Below are 16864 nucleotides of genomic sequence, written 5' to 3'. Positions count from 1 at the left end.
TGTCCACGTGACCCCAATCAGAAGAACTGATTTTCTGAGCCAGAATTTACCATAAGTGGCTCCTGACCGTTAAAATGGCGTACCTCAATAATCTCTATTGAGCTGTATCTTCGAGTTATGACCGGAGTAAGATTTTTGGATTTTCCCGGTGACAGCGAGGTGTGGAGAGCAGCTTGCCCCCACCCTCCAGAATGCAACTTAGCATGCCCTATCATAAAGTAACAAACCCCTTTGAAGCTGTCCACTATACAGGCATGTTTATATAAAGTGTTGTGGATGCCAGTGATCCTTGTCACCTCTGGGTCAGGGACTAAGAAGTTTATGGCGGTGGTCTGGTTTTGGATGTGGGGGAAGAGAGAGAGAAGGGACAGTTATTTGTTTGAATAAAGGGGAGCTCCGAGTCCCCAGAACACAGGCCAAGCACTCATGCTCGGTGTGCCACAGTAATTCTACTTTTTCATTCACATTCCCCACTTGGAGAGAGAGAGAGAGAGATCGATAATTGATATATTACATTTCTTAATCTCAAAGAAGATATCCTGTAGGCTAGGAACTTTCTCAGCATTAGTTGAGCCAGTATTACCTCCTGCTAAACTCCTCCTGGAGTCTCTCTCCACAATCGGAAAATCCTCCTCCACCTCTCCACCCATAGCACCAGAGGCATTATCTTTTTCGGTCAGAGAAAGAGAGGTTTATTTTTCTTGAGTTTTCCCCTCTTTCCTTAACTAAGCATTTTTAGGGGAGCTCATTTGTTTATTCAAGTTAACAACTGCTGTCTGGATCGGTCTCCTTTTTTTGTATCGGGAAATAGAGACATCCAAATTAATCTGAGGTTTCCCTCTCCCCCCCCCCCGTGTGCTTTGCCATCCACTATTAATTTATCTGTCTTAATCCCCTCCGCTAATCTTCTTCCTTCCCTCTCCTTCTCCCTTGACGCAATGCCTCGTGGAGGGGGTAGACGGGACAGGTCAAGACAGTATATCTTAAGTATTAAAGACAGTCGTTAACTAAGCACCAGCTCAACCCAAATAGCCTTCCCCAGGATCTTTCACACCTCAGCACCTCATCTGATCAAACATGTATACATACAACAAATGTTAGTACTGGGGTAATGGATTTTTTTTTAACTTTAAGCTACAACATAGTATTTGTTAGAAATAAAGGGAAAGTCAGTCCACAATGTTCAGTTAGACCGTAAAGGAGATCTCTTATCAAAGTTCAATACAAAACCTTCCCAAAAAGTTATCCATGTGTCACCACACTCCACTTAGCTGGATACATATAGCTGAGTACATTGATGTTGTTTTACTAAGTACATAAAGGATCTGTTAATTTTACCGGGAAAAGATAAAGGGTTGACTATGTCTACACCCCATGTATGGGATATTTCCCCTGACTTTGAGCCCACTGCCCCTATATGGTACACTGTCCTACACCAGGGAGTATGCTGGCAGATATTTCAGGAACCGGGACCAGAGTTTAGGCTGTAAGATCTCTGCATATAGTTTACATCAACTTAGCCCACCATCCACAGTACTGTACTTGTTAGCAATAGAGGGAAAGTTAGTCCACAATGTTCAGTTAGCCCATAGAGGAGATCTCTTATCAAAGTTCAGTACAAATATTCCCAAAAAGTTTTCCATGTGTCTCCACCCTCCACTTAGCTGAATACATATAGCTGAATACATAAATGTTGTTTTGCTGAGTACATTAAAGATCTGTTGATTATTTAGGGAACAATAAAAGGGAGACTATGTCTGCACCCCATGCACGGGATATTTCCCCCACTTTGAGCTTCTAGGAGTACACTGCCCCTTAAGTGATACACTGTGCTGCAATAGGGGGCATGCGGGCAGATATTACGGGAACCGGGACCAGTGTTTAGGCTGTAAGATCTCCACATATAGCATTCATTAACTTAGCCCACCATCCGCAGTGATACATTATCACCATGCCCAGTAATTACCTGGATCCAGCCACGGCTCTCAGGCGACTCTGCTTCAAACGAGTTTTCAGAGGCAATCACAGATGGAGTCTGCAGACACCTTGCCGGGGACCCACGTGTCTTTCCTCCTTCTCCGCTCCACTACACTGCTTCCTCCCGAGACATTTTTCAGAGGCAGTCACAGACTGGTTCTGCAAACACCTGTCACTGCCTGCTTTGTGAGAGGTCTGAGATCATAGACTCACGTGCTGCAAGTCTATATCTGACAGGTCTTTGTTTTTCATTGCTGTCTGTTGTTGTGGGCAGGATCTCACCTCTCCACAGGTTCTGCTCATTTGCCGTTTGGTGGCTCTATTTAAGCCCGCCTCTCACTGCAGACCTTGCAGTTGTTACTTCCTTCTGGAGTTCTACGCTGGTTGTTAGAGGTTCTCCTGCTTCTTACTCATCTCGAGCTAAGTCCTTCTGTTTCTACTTTGTGTGTGTGTGTGTGTGTTTAGGTCTCAGGTAGACTCTGGTCCCTTCACGGGGAAGGTCCCGGCAGTCTCATCCTCGCTCCCAAATTTAGGGTTTGTGATAGTTTCAGCAGGTCTTAGGTTCTTGTGTATTAGTTCTTCCACCATTAGGATTTGCTCATACTGTCAGCAATCAGGGAGAGGCTCAGGGATAACTAGGAGGTTACCATCCCCCTCCTCACTAGCTTTGGGGCCTAGTCAGTGTTACTGTTGTAGTTTGTTTATTTGGTGTTCTTCCTTTCCCCACTTACCGTGACAACACCTTGCTGAGGATCCACGTGTCTCTCCTCCTTCTCCGCTCCACGGCATCACTTCCAGGCCGTCTCCACTTTGTCTGGTCACGCCAGAACTCCACATGCCACTTTCCGCAACCGCTCTACTCCACCGCACCACTACTAGTGTTATGGACTAGTGATACAAAATGGATACTTGCTTGTTGAGAAAGATACTGTAGTTAAAATGGCAGTCAGGCACCCAGTCAATGCCTATAACAAGAATCTTGCTCTTTGCTTTATCATGTGTCACAAGACGGTTTCCGTTCAGCTAAAGCAAGCAGCTTCAAAGTGACAGAAAGTAGCAGCTTCCCCTATCTGGTAGGGGGGAACTTCCTCTTGCACATAGATGTGACAGAAAATACAGAGTTTATAGCCAATAGGAAAGATATACGCCACCTTACACCCCCCCCACTCCTTCCTGTCCTATACACTGTCTGCTGTTCCACAATAAACCAGAGAAATGCGTCGACTCTCACCTGCGTGTGTCAGTGTCATTTCTCTCCAGGCCTGTAAACCTACTTCTATAATTTGGACCAGCACATCAACTTTACCGACTAGTGATCAGATCCAAAACAGTTGGAGCCCAACGTGGGGCTCGAGGATAGGATCCACTGATCCAGCACCCCCAGAGATCAGACGAGGAGGACCTCACTAACGGACACGGTACTGCAGGCCCATGATAAGAGGTAAGAAAACTGTCTTATCTTACCTCCATGTGTCCTTTGGTGTAGTCCATCCGTGCATGTCTAAGGGAGGGGTGCCGTGTCAGCTTGGGACGTCCGCGAGGGCATGAAAGTAAGAACCCCATGTATTTGATCATAACTTGATGTGTAGTAAATTTCGTTATCTCGTTATGTAGAAACAGGGAGAACCTTGAGTATCTGTGTTGAACGTTAGATATCCAAAGTCTACCTTAATTGCCTGTATCGCGGGACAGCCAGAGGAGTCTGCACGGATCACAGATGGGGAGGAGGAGGTCAGACTTAGCCAGTGAGTCGAAGGTCTGACTAGAGAGATATCTAAGCACTTGATACAAGTATAGGTTACAAAGGCCTCCACAGAGAGAGGAAAGATGTTTTAGAGTCTTGATGTACTGTGTTGCGTTTATAAGTTGTGAAGACTCTGTTGACAAGTATCATTGACTGAGACACAGAGTTCTCCTATTAGCCTGTATCGGAGTGCAGCCCAGCATCTGACTCAAATCTCCAAAAAGGGGACGATCACAGAAGGGAGAGAGCGGTCCGCGGTAGCCCAGAGTGTGCTTGACCGGGACTCAAAGGTCATCAAGTTCAGTGATTACTCTAAAACAGAGGTCTTTAGACAGCTCCAGTAGGTGCGAGAGACGATGGGAAATCAAAGGAATGTCCCGAAGGGTTACCGTTGCCCTGAGCAGTACGTGGCGGACAAACGAGGAAAACGATTTGTTAAATGTTTAAGCAAGTTAGAAAAAATTTATAACATACCAAAAGGTGGCACACTGCCCTGTTACGTGGCAGACGTTGTTGAAAGAGAAAAGAGGGAAGTTGGAGGACGAAAAGTTAATCGATACCGTCCGTGTGTGGTTGGACTGTAGTCAGGAATTTGAAAAGACGGGGGGAGAACTAAATTATGATGAAAGCAGCCGGAGATACTACTGTAAACCCGGTATGTTAACTGGGCGAGAGCAGCCACCACCCTATGATGGTGCCGTCAGACAGGAAAAAGGCTGGACTTGTAAAGTGTGCGGTCAACAGAATTCCGCCTCCAGTAAGTAATACGTGCCTAGCCTGTGGTGCTTTGGCCCGGATCCCCCTGTCACCCCTAGTGTCCCGGTGGTCTCTACACTGCACCCGATGATAAATCCGTATGGCACTTTTATAATTCCCCATCAGATCACGACCCCCACACCCATAATGGTGGGAGGTCAGACAGAAGAGCCTGATCAAACGCCGTCTGAAGAGGCGGTAGAATCTGTGTCGGACACCAGGACTCCCACCCCTCCCCAATTGGCACCATGGAACGAGGGTAGTCCTGCTGCACAGAACCCAAACACCGCCCTCCAGTCTCAGATTACTGCATTGCAAAGAAACATGCAAGATCTAGAGAGGGGCAATTGCGAAACCCTTAGGGAAGCCCTGGCACTAATACGTCCCCAGGGCCCGCCCAAATATGTGTCCTTCACACCACAGCAGTTGTTCACCATAGTGAATCTCTTGCCAGATTCCGATTCCGGAACTCTTGCTCGGGAGAGAAAGGTGGGAAGCTTTCGTGTAGATACCGTTAGCACACTCGGACCAATGGAAGGAGTCCCTGTAGAAGGAGGGATGTGGAGGGCGCCACAGCCCACCAGTCGGGACCGGAGCGTGTCTGGAATGGAAGGCCACCAAACGAATTCCCCGTGCAAATGCAGATGAGGGAAGGTAGTAACGTAGGAAGCCAGGCAAGGGGAGTCACACTGTATTGCTAGCCCCATACCCCAGCAGAGGAGGGGGCCACTGAACTCAGTGCTAGAAGATTCCATCACCTGACAAAGACCTGAGCAGTAAGAACCCAAGAATGCAGTGGTAACGCAATACCACTCCCATAGTAGTAGCTAGCGCTTGCCCCGTCAGCGCACAACTAAGGGGGGAGACCTGAGACTATCCGTAGAAGCCACGTACCGTACTGCCCCAGTTTAAGTAGAGCTAACCTTAAAAACTCTACCTGGAAGGCACTGAACAGGAGCAACTGCCAAGCTAGCGCCAGGGTAGGACCCCTACCTAAGGGGATGTCCCACTGCAGCGACCACGAACTCTAGCATTAGCGAAAAAGCTGCACCTGTGGAGGAGAACACGCTTGTAGTAGCTAAACCAGAGTGACAGCACAACCACTTTCCCAGAGAAGGAGGCGTGGTGGATAGAGAATACAGAGTCAGTGAAACACTTGACTCACTGAAACGTACTCACCATATACAGTACAGACCAAAAGTTTGGACACACCTTCTCATTCAAAGAGTTTTCTTTATTTTCATGACTATGAAAATTGTAGATTCACAAACTGAAGGCATCAAAACTATGAATTAACACATGTGGAATTATATACATAACAAACAAGTGTGAAACAACTGAAAATAAGTCAAATTCTAGGTTCTTCAAAGTAGCTACCTTTTGCTTTGATTACTGCTTTGCACACTCTTGGCATTCTCTTGATGAGCTTCAAGAGGTAGTCCCCTGAAATGGTTTTCACTTTACAGGTGTGCCCTGTCAGGTTTAATAAGTGGGATTTCTTGCCTTATAAATGGGGTTGGGACCATCAGTTGCGTTGAGGAGAAGTCAGGTGGATACAAAGCTGATAGTCCTACTGAATAGACTGTTGGAATTTGTATTATGGCAAGAAAAAAAGCAGCTAAGTAAAGAAAAACGAGTGGCAATCATTACTTTAAGAAATGAAGGTCAGTCAGTCAGCCGAAAAATTGGGAAAACTTTGAAAGTAAGGGCTATTTGACCATGAAGGAGAGTGATGGGGTGCTGCGCCAGATGACCTGGCCTCCACAGTCACCGGACCTGAACCCAATCGAGATGGTTTGGGGTGAGCTGGACCGCAGAGTGAAGGCAAAAGGGCCAACAAGTGCTAAGCATCTCTGGGAACTCCTTCAAGACTGTTGGAAGACCATTTAAGGGGACTACCTCTTGAAGCTCATCAAGAGAATGCCAAGAGTGTGCAAAGCAGTAATCAAAGCAAGAAGGTGGCTACTTTGAAGAACCTAGAATATGACATTTTCAGTTGTTTCACACTTGTTTGTTATGTATATAATTCCACATGTGTTAATTCATAGTTTTGATGCCTTCATAGTCATGAAAATAAAGAAAACTCTTTGAATGAGGTGTGTCCAAACTTTTGGTCTGTACTGTATGTGCAATGGTGTACGCACTACGTATTGATGTGCACAATATCAAGACAGACTGGAACAATGGAGGCCCATGGAGATGGGGGTCTCTAGGACACAAGGTGATGTTAGGAAACCCCCCTGAGAAGACAGAGGATGTTATAATCATGCCCAAAACCAGCACCAAAAGAACAGGAGGATACAATGAGGAATAGCCACTGTACCCACTGGCGGCACCCGTATGGCACTAGAGTAAGAGTACTGGGCACCGTTGAGTACCGACTGTTGCCACGCCCCCTTGTGAAATAAACGAAGGCACCTAGAGCCGTGGCGCAGTTGAATTGCAGCATCTGTAGATGTTTAGTTATTCCCCCGCTAGTGGATCACTTGCAAACAGGAAGCACAGTGATGTGCAACATTCCGCCTATGGAAGGATAGCGCGACAGTCGGGACCGTATACAATGGTGGTGCAATTACCCTACCTATGGAAGGTGGAATGCGTACGGCAAGTACTTAAGCCAGTGGTAGGGAAAATACCCCACCTATGAAGGGGGATTAATGCCCACGGCGAGAACTAGTGCATATGGTGAGTCATGTACCCAGTGGGAGTGCAATTAGCACCTAAGGGGGTAATGCATACAGCACACATTGTAACCAGTGAGAATGTCATTGTGCCACCTATGGAAGGGGCTAATGAATATGGCAGGTACTGAACCCAGTGGAGATGCAATTCCGCCACCTACAGAAAGGGGGAATGTATACGTCCGGCACTGAAACCAGTGTTATTGTACTAAGTCCACCTATGGCAGGGGACAATGTATAAGGCCAGTACTGTATCCCCAAGTAGCGCAATTACTCCGCCTATGGAAGGGGGTAATGCATACAAGTACTGCTGGCCACCGTAGACGCAATCTTGGGAGATGGCTTCTGATTCATGTCAGGGTCTGAATCAGTGATTCTCCCCCCCCCCCCCCCTCCTCGGACAGACCCACTCCTGTGAGGGAGGGTGCATCTGAGCGTGACCCGGGGAGAAAGGGAGGGGGTGTGGGGATATTCGAGGAGAAAGATGATCTGCTGTGGTCCGTTAGGTCTACCTCTCAGAATCCTGCCCCTGGCAGTTGCGGACTGCGCAGGTGGGGACTTATCAACCAAACTACCCAGGGGGTGGAATGGGAACTTTTAGAGGTCTCTCCACCGGATTCATCAAACGACTCCGGAGGGTGGATTGCACAGGTGGAGAATTATCAACCAAACTACCCCAGAGGGTGGAATGGGAAGTTCCAGTTGTCCCCAACTGGATTGCGCAGGTGGTGAATTATCAACCAAACGACCCAGGAGGGTGGACTGGGAATGTCAGGTCTCTGGTTGATAATTCTCCACCAGCACATTCAATAAAACGACCCCGAAGTGTGGATTGGGAATTCCAGAGGTTCTCCACTGTATTGCGCAGGTGGAGAATTATCAACCAAATGGCCCTGGAGGACGGATTGGAAATCCTGCAGAGATCCTTCACTGGATTACGCAGGTGGAGAATTATCAACCAAACGACCCGGAGGGTGGATTGGGAATACTTCAGCTGTCCTCCACGGGATTTGCGAAGGTGGAGAATTATCAACCAAACGGCACCGGAGGACGGATTTGGAACTATGAGAGGTCCTCCTTATCTGAGATAGGACACGGGCCCAGTGTGGTACCACACAGACAGGTTGGTCCTGCGGTAGTGAGGGCTAAGGAGGGGGACCCGTATGGCGCACATCTTTATATATTTTTTTTAACTAAGATGCCAGCCTCAAGTGCACAAGAGGCAGGAAAGGGTTAAATTCCCCCGCATTACCAACCTTGCACTAGGAGTAGATCCCCAGATATGCCGGCCTAAAGAGGTGGCTGGGCAGGAAGGGTTAAGGCCATTTTGAGGACCGGGGGTGGGCTCAGCATGCTTCTGGGGTAGGGGGAGCAGGTCGGGAAGAATTTGCACCAGAGTGCATCCCCCCTGCCCAGGAAGACGAAGTTTGCCGCCCAGCAGGCGCAAAGCGCCGATTCAAACCCCTGCGCACAGCCGATTAGGGCATTGCATCGGCCGGACCACAGAGACTATGCGCAGGTGGGAGCGGCGCGCGAAATGTGCACACCCGGCAACAGACAGGGGCTCCACCCCATGGGCTGAGCGGACACAGCAAGGGTCGGCCAAACAACTACCTTTCAGCACAAACTCGCTCCGTTTGGTTGGCATAGCAAGGTCATTTTGTAGGAAATATAAAACACATTTCTACTCCAAGCTCATGAGGGATATTAAAGTAGAGGGCTGACACATCAAGTGTCAGCCAATGGTTTTTCCAGGTAATGTCCTGCAAGGTCTTTATAAATTTTAGTTAAATGATAAAAAAAAAACTAAAAAAAAACTGTACTTGCTACATTCTATCAGTATATACTCCCATTTTTTTTGGTCTATAATTTGCTTGGACTCCACCCTATTGACTAGTGCACTTACTTCATTCAGGTACTGGGCAGAGGGGTCATGGTCCAGAATCTGTATCAGACAGGAATCTAAAGAATTAAGTTTTCTGTCTTGCAGGACTATATTGCCTCCCTGGTCTGCATTACAAATGACCAGGTTAAAGTTATCTTTAAGGACCTCAGTGCTGTTTTTTCAAGTTTTCTAAGGTTAGTGGGGAGTTTTAGATTATGATTGATGTTCCTGAAGTCGTCTGTTACTAGGGAAGGTGTTACTACTTTGGTAGGTGTCTAGAAAAGTACCCTTGTGGTGCACTGGAAAGAAGTTCGACCATAGATTGAGCCCAGTGTGTATGGCTTCTGTACTGGTAGTGGTGTGCATAGGAACTGGTAGGTCAGTGGACTGAACCATGTTTGTAGTAATAGAAAAGTATCTCTTTAGAGTAAGTTTGTGAATGTAAGTGTTTAAATCTTAAAACAGATTAAATTCATTGATTTTTGAGGTTCGGCAAAAGGAAAGCCCTTTGGAATGGATTGAGGTTTCATTGCTAGATAAAATGTAGGAGGATAGGTTAAAAATCTTGGTGGGTTCCCTCGTTGTAGTAGCAGTGGAGGTGGTGGTTAAATCCATATTTTTATTTTACCTTTGCCTCCTCTGCATCCTTGCCTGAGTTTTTTCTTTTTAGTGCTTTTGGTCCTGGGGTGGATCTTTGGGCGTCCCTTTATATATATATATATATATATATATATATATATATATATATATATATATATATATATATATATATATATATATATATATATATATATATATAAAAAAAAGAAAGTCCAACGGGAGCACCAACCTGACAAGCGGGTGCAATGTCCAAAAGGGGGCAACGGCAATCCCCAATAGTATAATCAAATAGAAAGCAGGACTGCACTCCAAAATGTGATGAAAAAATCAAAGCTGTTTATTCACCCATGTTATGGCAAAGTTTGCGACGTTTCAGCTCTTGCGAGCCTTTCTCAAGCATGGAGACAGTGAAAGTGAGCACATTTAAAGCATTACAAAAAGTGTTCCACCCATCAGGGTGTGGTTACAATCATCTTAAATTACAGACATGTGATACAATTATAAAGTGCATATTTAGCATAGTGACTAGTGTTATACGTTCTATCATACCAGGATACCATCCCTCTTATATAGAACAAAATATATGTAGAACTTGTGTTCCAATTAGAATCATAAAACAGTGCAGACATACTGAATGGGGATCCCAGGAGTGAAATTCGGAAAGCCATGGAGCCCACATATACCATCATGCTCCCTATGCGTCTCGATCTCCTCAATGCGCATGCCCAGAGTAACAACATCATGTGAATCACAATGTCAAAATAGTGCGCATGCGCTCTATAGGGTAACATCTACCAGCGCCATTTTGGTTCAGGGAAGAATGCCCTAGATGTCCGCTCTATGTTCGTCACGTGAATAATAACCATACAGAGTATATACTCAAAGTCGTGACCATAGAACGGAACACATAGAAAATGTGCAGCAGACCGCAGCAGGGATCTCCTACAGGTGCCAGCATCAGGACCGGGATCCCCACCTCTCGGGAGGGACACCAGACCTTGGGGCCGTGTACGTCGGAGGGGGACATCTCCATGAGCCCCACCGACCTACCTAACCCACTTGCTGGAAAAAGCGGTCATAGAGGGATTGTCCCTCAACATATACAGAAAACAGCATCGCACTGTAGCTTAATAATGTCTCTGGAATAGCGCATATACGATAGGACACTGTAGTTGGTACTGGGCTGCATCGCTTCCAACAAATTAAAGTCCAGGGATCCGCATCCAGCATCGTGAGGGTTAAAAATTCTAAAAGGCAAGAAAAAATATATATAAGTTTCCAACTTTATACTCTATTACGTTTGCAGTTGTATATAGTACTTTCACAATTCTCCGACACTATTACAAGTACGGGGAAAGTGTAACACATAAATGCATGGAAAAAGGGGGCAAGTAACAGATCACTAGGCACCTATCTGAACTCTACATTTAATCCTCTGGGGTGCAAGCTATCTAAATCATAAATCCACCGCAATTCCCTTTTCTTGAGAATAGCTAGACGGTCTCCACCTCTCCTAGGAAGTTCGACATGGTCCAGTATCCAGCATCTTAGATCCCGCTCAGTGTGCCCAAGGGATCCAAAATGCCTGGAGACCGGAAGATCAGCACGTTTTTTTCTTATTGAATTCCTGTGATTGTTCAGTCTTAGTTTTAATTCTGTGGACGTTTCCCCAATATATATTAGGTTACACGGGCATGCTAGCACATATATTACATAAGAAGATGAACAATTTAAATGGAACTTGATGGGATATTCTTTATGTGTAGAGGGATGTATGAAGGATCTAGCTTTGCATATATAGCGACAGTTGACGCAATTGAGACACGGATAGCAGCCATGTCCCGATTTAGACAATGTTCGCTGTACGCTAATTTTCTTAGGGCCTACATCCGCTCTAACCAAGTGGTCCTTGATGTTTTTACTTTTTCGATATGATAAGAGGGGAGGAGACTTCAGTTCAGGTACATCTTTGATAGACCTGCCGAGGATGCTCCAATTGTCCTTGAGGATACGTCCCATCTCCACACTACACTCAGAGTATGTGGACATGAAAGGTATCCTCCGGATTTTCTGTGAGGCAGATGAAGTTTTTTTGGGGCTATTGAGTAAAATCTCATTTTTTTGATCATCCAGCAATCGGTGGGGGTAACCCCATTCCCTAAATCTACCTGTCATCATATCCAATGTAGATACTAACTCAGTCTGTTGTGATATAATGCGTTTAGCACGTAAGAATTGTGAGTGCGGTAAGTGTTTGATTAAACTACGAGGATGACTACTTTCATATCGTAGGATAGTGTTCCTGTCAGTTGGCTTGATGTATAGGCCTGTATTAATCAAACCATCAACCAATCTGACATTGGTGTCAAGAAAGGATAATTCTGTCTTGGAATAAGACACAGTATATTGGAGGTCAGGATCGATACTATTCAGATATGTATGGAACTCAACCAATTGTGTTTCTGTACCTGACCACAGGAGGAAGACGTCATCTATGTACCGCCACCACCCAATGACATATTGGAAGTGGTGGGATACATAGATAAAGGCCTCCTCCATGTGCCGCATGTAGATATTTGCGTACGTTGGGGCCACATTGGACCCCATCGCAACGCCACGTTTTTGACTGAAAAAGGTGTCCTGGAAAAGAAAATAATTATTTTCCAGAATAAGCTTCAGCAGGATATTAATAAAATATTTTGAATGTTGTGTGATGGACGACCCATCCAGATATTTGTTGACAGCAGAAATGCCCTTCTCATGTCCTATTGACGTGTACAAAGATACAACGTCAAAGGACACGAGAGTAGCAGTCTGTACATCTGCAGCATCAACAGATCTCAATTGTTGCAAAAAATGCCCAGTGTCCTGAATATATGACTTTCCAGCCGTCGAAAATTCTCGCAGGATCCTATCAAGAAACATAGCGATTCTACTAAACACAGAATCAGTACCAGAAACGATGGGGCGACCGGGGGGGTCCACAAGGGTTTTGTGGACTTTGGGCAATATATATAAAACTGGAGTAACGGGAGAAGTAACCGTTAAATACTCCCTTAGCCCTTCATCAATGATGCCCCCGGCCACCGCATCGGACAAAATATTTTCATCAACTGTGTGATGTAGATGTGTATGGTGTACTGCAGAATGATCCTAAATTTCAGATTATGAATACCACCAAAAATATTTTGTCCGATGCGGTGGCCGGGGGCATCATTGATGAAGGGCTAAGGGAGTATTTAACGGTTACTTCTCCCGTTACTCCAGTTTTATATATATTGCCCAAAGTCCACAAAACCCTTGTGGACCCCCCCGGTCGCCCCATCGTTTCTGGTACTGATTCTGTGTTTAGTAGAATCGCTATGTTTCTTGATAGGATCCTGCGAGAATTTTCGACGGCTGGAAAGTCATATATTCAGGACACTGGGCATTTTTTGCAACAATTGAGATCTGTTGATGCTGCAGATGTACAGACTGCTACTCTCGTGTCCTTTGACGTTGTATCTTTGTACACGTCAATAGGACATGAGAAGGGCATTTCTGCTGTCAACAAATATCTGGATGGGTCGTCCATCACACAACATTCAAAATATTTTATTAATATCCTGCTGAAGCTTATTCTGGAAAATAATTATTTTCTTTTCCAGGACACCTTTTTCAGTCAAAAACGTGGCGTTGCGATGGGGTCCAATGTGGCCCCAACGTACGCAAATATCTACATGCGGCACATGGAGGAGGACTTCATCTATGTATCCCACCACTTCCAATATGTCATTGGGTGGTGGCGGTACATAGATGACGTCTTCCTCCTGTGGTCAGGTACAGAAACACAATTGGTTGAGTTCCATACATATCTGAATAGTATCGATCCTGACCTCCAATATACTGTGTCTTATTCCAAGACAGAATTATCCTTTCTTGACACCAATGTCAGATTGGTTGATGGTTTGATTAATACAGGCCTATACATCAAGCCAACTGACAGGAACACTATCCTACGATATGAAAGTAGTCATCCTCGTAGTTTAATCAAACACTTACCGCACTCACAATTCTTACGTGCTAAACGCATTATATCACAACAGACTGAGTTAGTATCTACATTGGATATGATGACAGGTAGATTTAGGGAATGGGGTTACCCCCACCGATTGCTGGATGATCAAAAAAATGAGATTTTACTCAATAGCCCCAAAAAAACTTCATCTGCCTCACAGAAAATCCGGAGGATACCTTTCATGTCCACATACTCTGAGTGTAGTGTGGAGATGGGACGTATCCTCAAGGACAATTGGAGCATCCTCGGCAGGTCTATCAAAGATGTACCTGAACTGAAGTCTCCTCCCCTCTTATCATATCGAAAAAGTAAAAACATCAAGGACCACTTGGTTAGAGCGGATGTAGGCCCTAAGAAAATTAGCGTACAGCGAACATTGTCTAAATCGGGACATGGCTGCTATCCGTGTCTCAATTGCGTCAACTGTCGCTATATATGCAAAGCTAGATCCTTCATACATCCCTCTACACATAAAGAATATCCCATCAAGTTCCATTTAAATTGTTCATCTTCTTATGTAATATATGTGCTAGCATGCCCGTGTAACCTAATATATATTGGGGAAACGTCCACAGAATTAAAACTAAGACTGAACAATCACAGGAATTCAATAAGAAAAAAACGTGCTGATCTTCCGGTCTCCAGGCATTTTGGATCCCTTGGGCACACTGAGCGGGATCTAAGATGCTGGATACTGGACCATGTCGAACTTCCTAGGAGAGGTGGAGACCGTCTAGCTATTCTCAAGAAAAGGGAATTGCGGTGGATTTATGATTTAGATAGCTTGCACCCCAGAGGATTAAATGTAGAGTTCAGATAGGTGCCTAGTGATCTGTTACTTGCCCCCTTTTTCCATGCATTTATGTGTTACACTTTCCCCGTACTTGTAATAGTGTCGGAGAATTGTGAAAGTACTATATACAACTGCAAACGTAATAGAGTATAAAGTTGGAAACTTATATATATTTTTTCTTGCCTTTTAGAATTTTTAACCCTCACGATGCTGGATGCGGATCCCTGGACTTTAATTTGTTGGAAGCGATGCAGCCCAGTACCAACTACAGTGTCCTATCGTATATGCGCTATTCCAGAGACATTATTAAGCTACAGTGCGATGCTGTTTTCTGTATATGTTGAGGGACAATCCCTCTATGACCGCTTTTTCCAGCAAGTGGGTTAGGTAGGTCGGTGGGGCTCATGGAGATGTCCCCCTCCGACGTACACGGCCCCAAGGTCTGGTGTCCCTCCCGAGAGGTGGGGATCCCGGTCCTGATGCTGGCACCTGTAGGAGATCCCTGCTGCGGTCTGCTGCACATTTTCTATGTGTTCCGTTCTATGGTCACGACTTTGAGTATATACTCTGTATGGTTATTATTCACGTGACGAACATAGAGCGGACATCTAGGGCATTCTTCCCTGAACCAAAATGGCGCTGGTAGATGTTACCCTATAGAGCGCATGCGCACTATTTTGACATTGTGATTCACATGATGTTGTTACTCTGGGCATGCGCATTGAGGAGATCGAGACGCATAGGGAGCATGATGGTATATGTGGGCTCCATGGCTTTCCGAATTTCACTCCTGGGATCCCCATTCAGTATGTCTGCACTGTTTTATGATTCTAATTGGAACACAAGTTCTACATATATTTTGTTCTATATAAGAGGGATGGTATCCTGGTATGATAGAACGTATAACACTAGTCACTATGCTAAATATGCACTTTATAATTGTATCACATGTCTGTAATTTAAGATGATTGTAACCACACCCTGATGGGTGGAACACTTTTTGTAATGCTTTAAATGTGCTCACTTTCACTGTCTCCATGCTTGAGAAAGGCTCGCAAGAGCTGAAACGTCGCAAACTTTGCCATAACATGGGTGAATAAACAGCTTTGATTTTTTCATCACATTTTGGAGTGCAGTCCTGCTTTCTATTTGATTATATATATATATATATATATATATCTGCTGTATGTTATCTCCGAAATGTGTTGTTTTTTTCAATAAAAATAATCCATTGATCGCACGGCAGTTGATGTGGTCCTTCGAGCCTGGCAATCCATCATTCTAAACTCTACTTATCTCCTTGGAAGACTGGACACCCATCCTTGAAGTCCGTGTAACTGTGGCTGCATCCCATACAACTTTAGCGGTCCGGATACGCATACATTAGTTATGCCTAATCAAGCACAACCTATACAGGTGAGCCTCCAACTTATGGAGCTCTAATAATACGTAGTCCTGACATACTCACCCTATGGTGTGCTGCTTATTTTTGTTTTAGCCCTGCCTGTCATTCTGACACACAGTAACTGTTTTGCTACCAGAAAAGATTAGCTATGCATTTTGGTGCAATGCACACTGATGTACACCAAGATACATTCTCCCTGCAATTGAACTGCAGTCTGAGATAGACCTTATTTAAAGCACTTTCTGGTAAAGTAATTAATAAATAATCAAATTTCTTGGCGAAATTCAGCAAAGCGTCCAAGTCAAATTTTTAATAACTTCACTAACCTCTAGTGATGACCAAAAATAAAATAAAAAAACTAAACTACAGATTATCCCGAAAAAATGTATAAAGTTGTGATTCTCAGAATGCATTGAAACAAACTATTGTGCAAAAAAAAAAAGAACATAAAACACATTTGGTATTGCAGTAATATCTACCCACAGAAGAAATGTATCATGTTATGTATAAGGATGGTGAATACCATACAATCCAAACCAAATATACCTTTGCTGAATTACTGTTTTTATTCTAGTCCCGCCTCCAAAAAAAAGGGCTTGCTACACTAAGTGGCTTGTGAATAAGTGGAATTAAGGAACCGAAGTTTAAGACAAGGAGCTAAAGACAAGGCACAAAAGTACCTGTAAGTAATGTACTTTTTTTTTAATCATCTTTATAACTGGGATAATGGCTAGCAATATTGGAGGTTTCCTTCAGTGCACAGTCAGCCTTATTTATGCAAAACTGAAGCAGTAGTTTCAGGGTGAATACCGCTATGAAAGATGTGAGTGAGTATGCTGGAAGAGCAAAATGCAACACTGAGGGCAATTGACAATCTTGAGAGGAGCATGCTGCTCAATGAAAAAGCAGTTAGTGGGGTAGATATGGAAGTTGGAGATCAAGTGGTGGATCAGCTGGAATAGGCAA

Source organism: Bufo bufo, chromosome 8 (genome assembly GCF_905171765.1).
Source record: "Bufo bufo chromosome 8, aBufBuf1.1, whole genome shotgun sequence".
NCBI classification, from domain to species: Eukaryota; Metazoa; Chordata; class Amphibia; order Anura; family Bufonidae; genus Bufo; species Bufo bufo.
The sequence above is the reverse complement of the archived record's forward strand: the minus strand, read 5'-3'. Positions refer to the sequence as shown.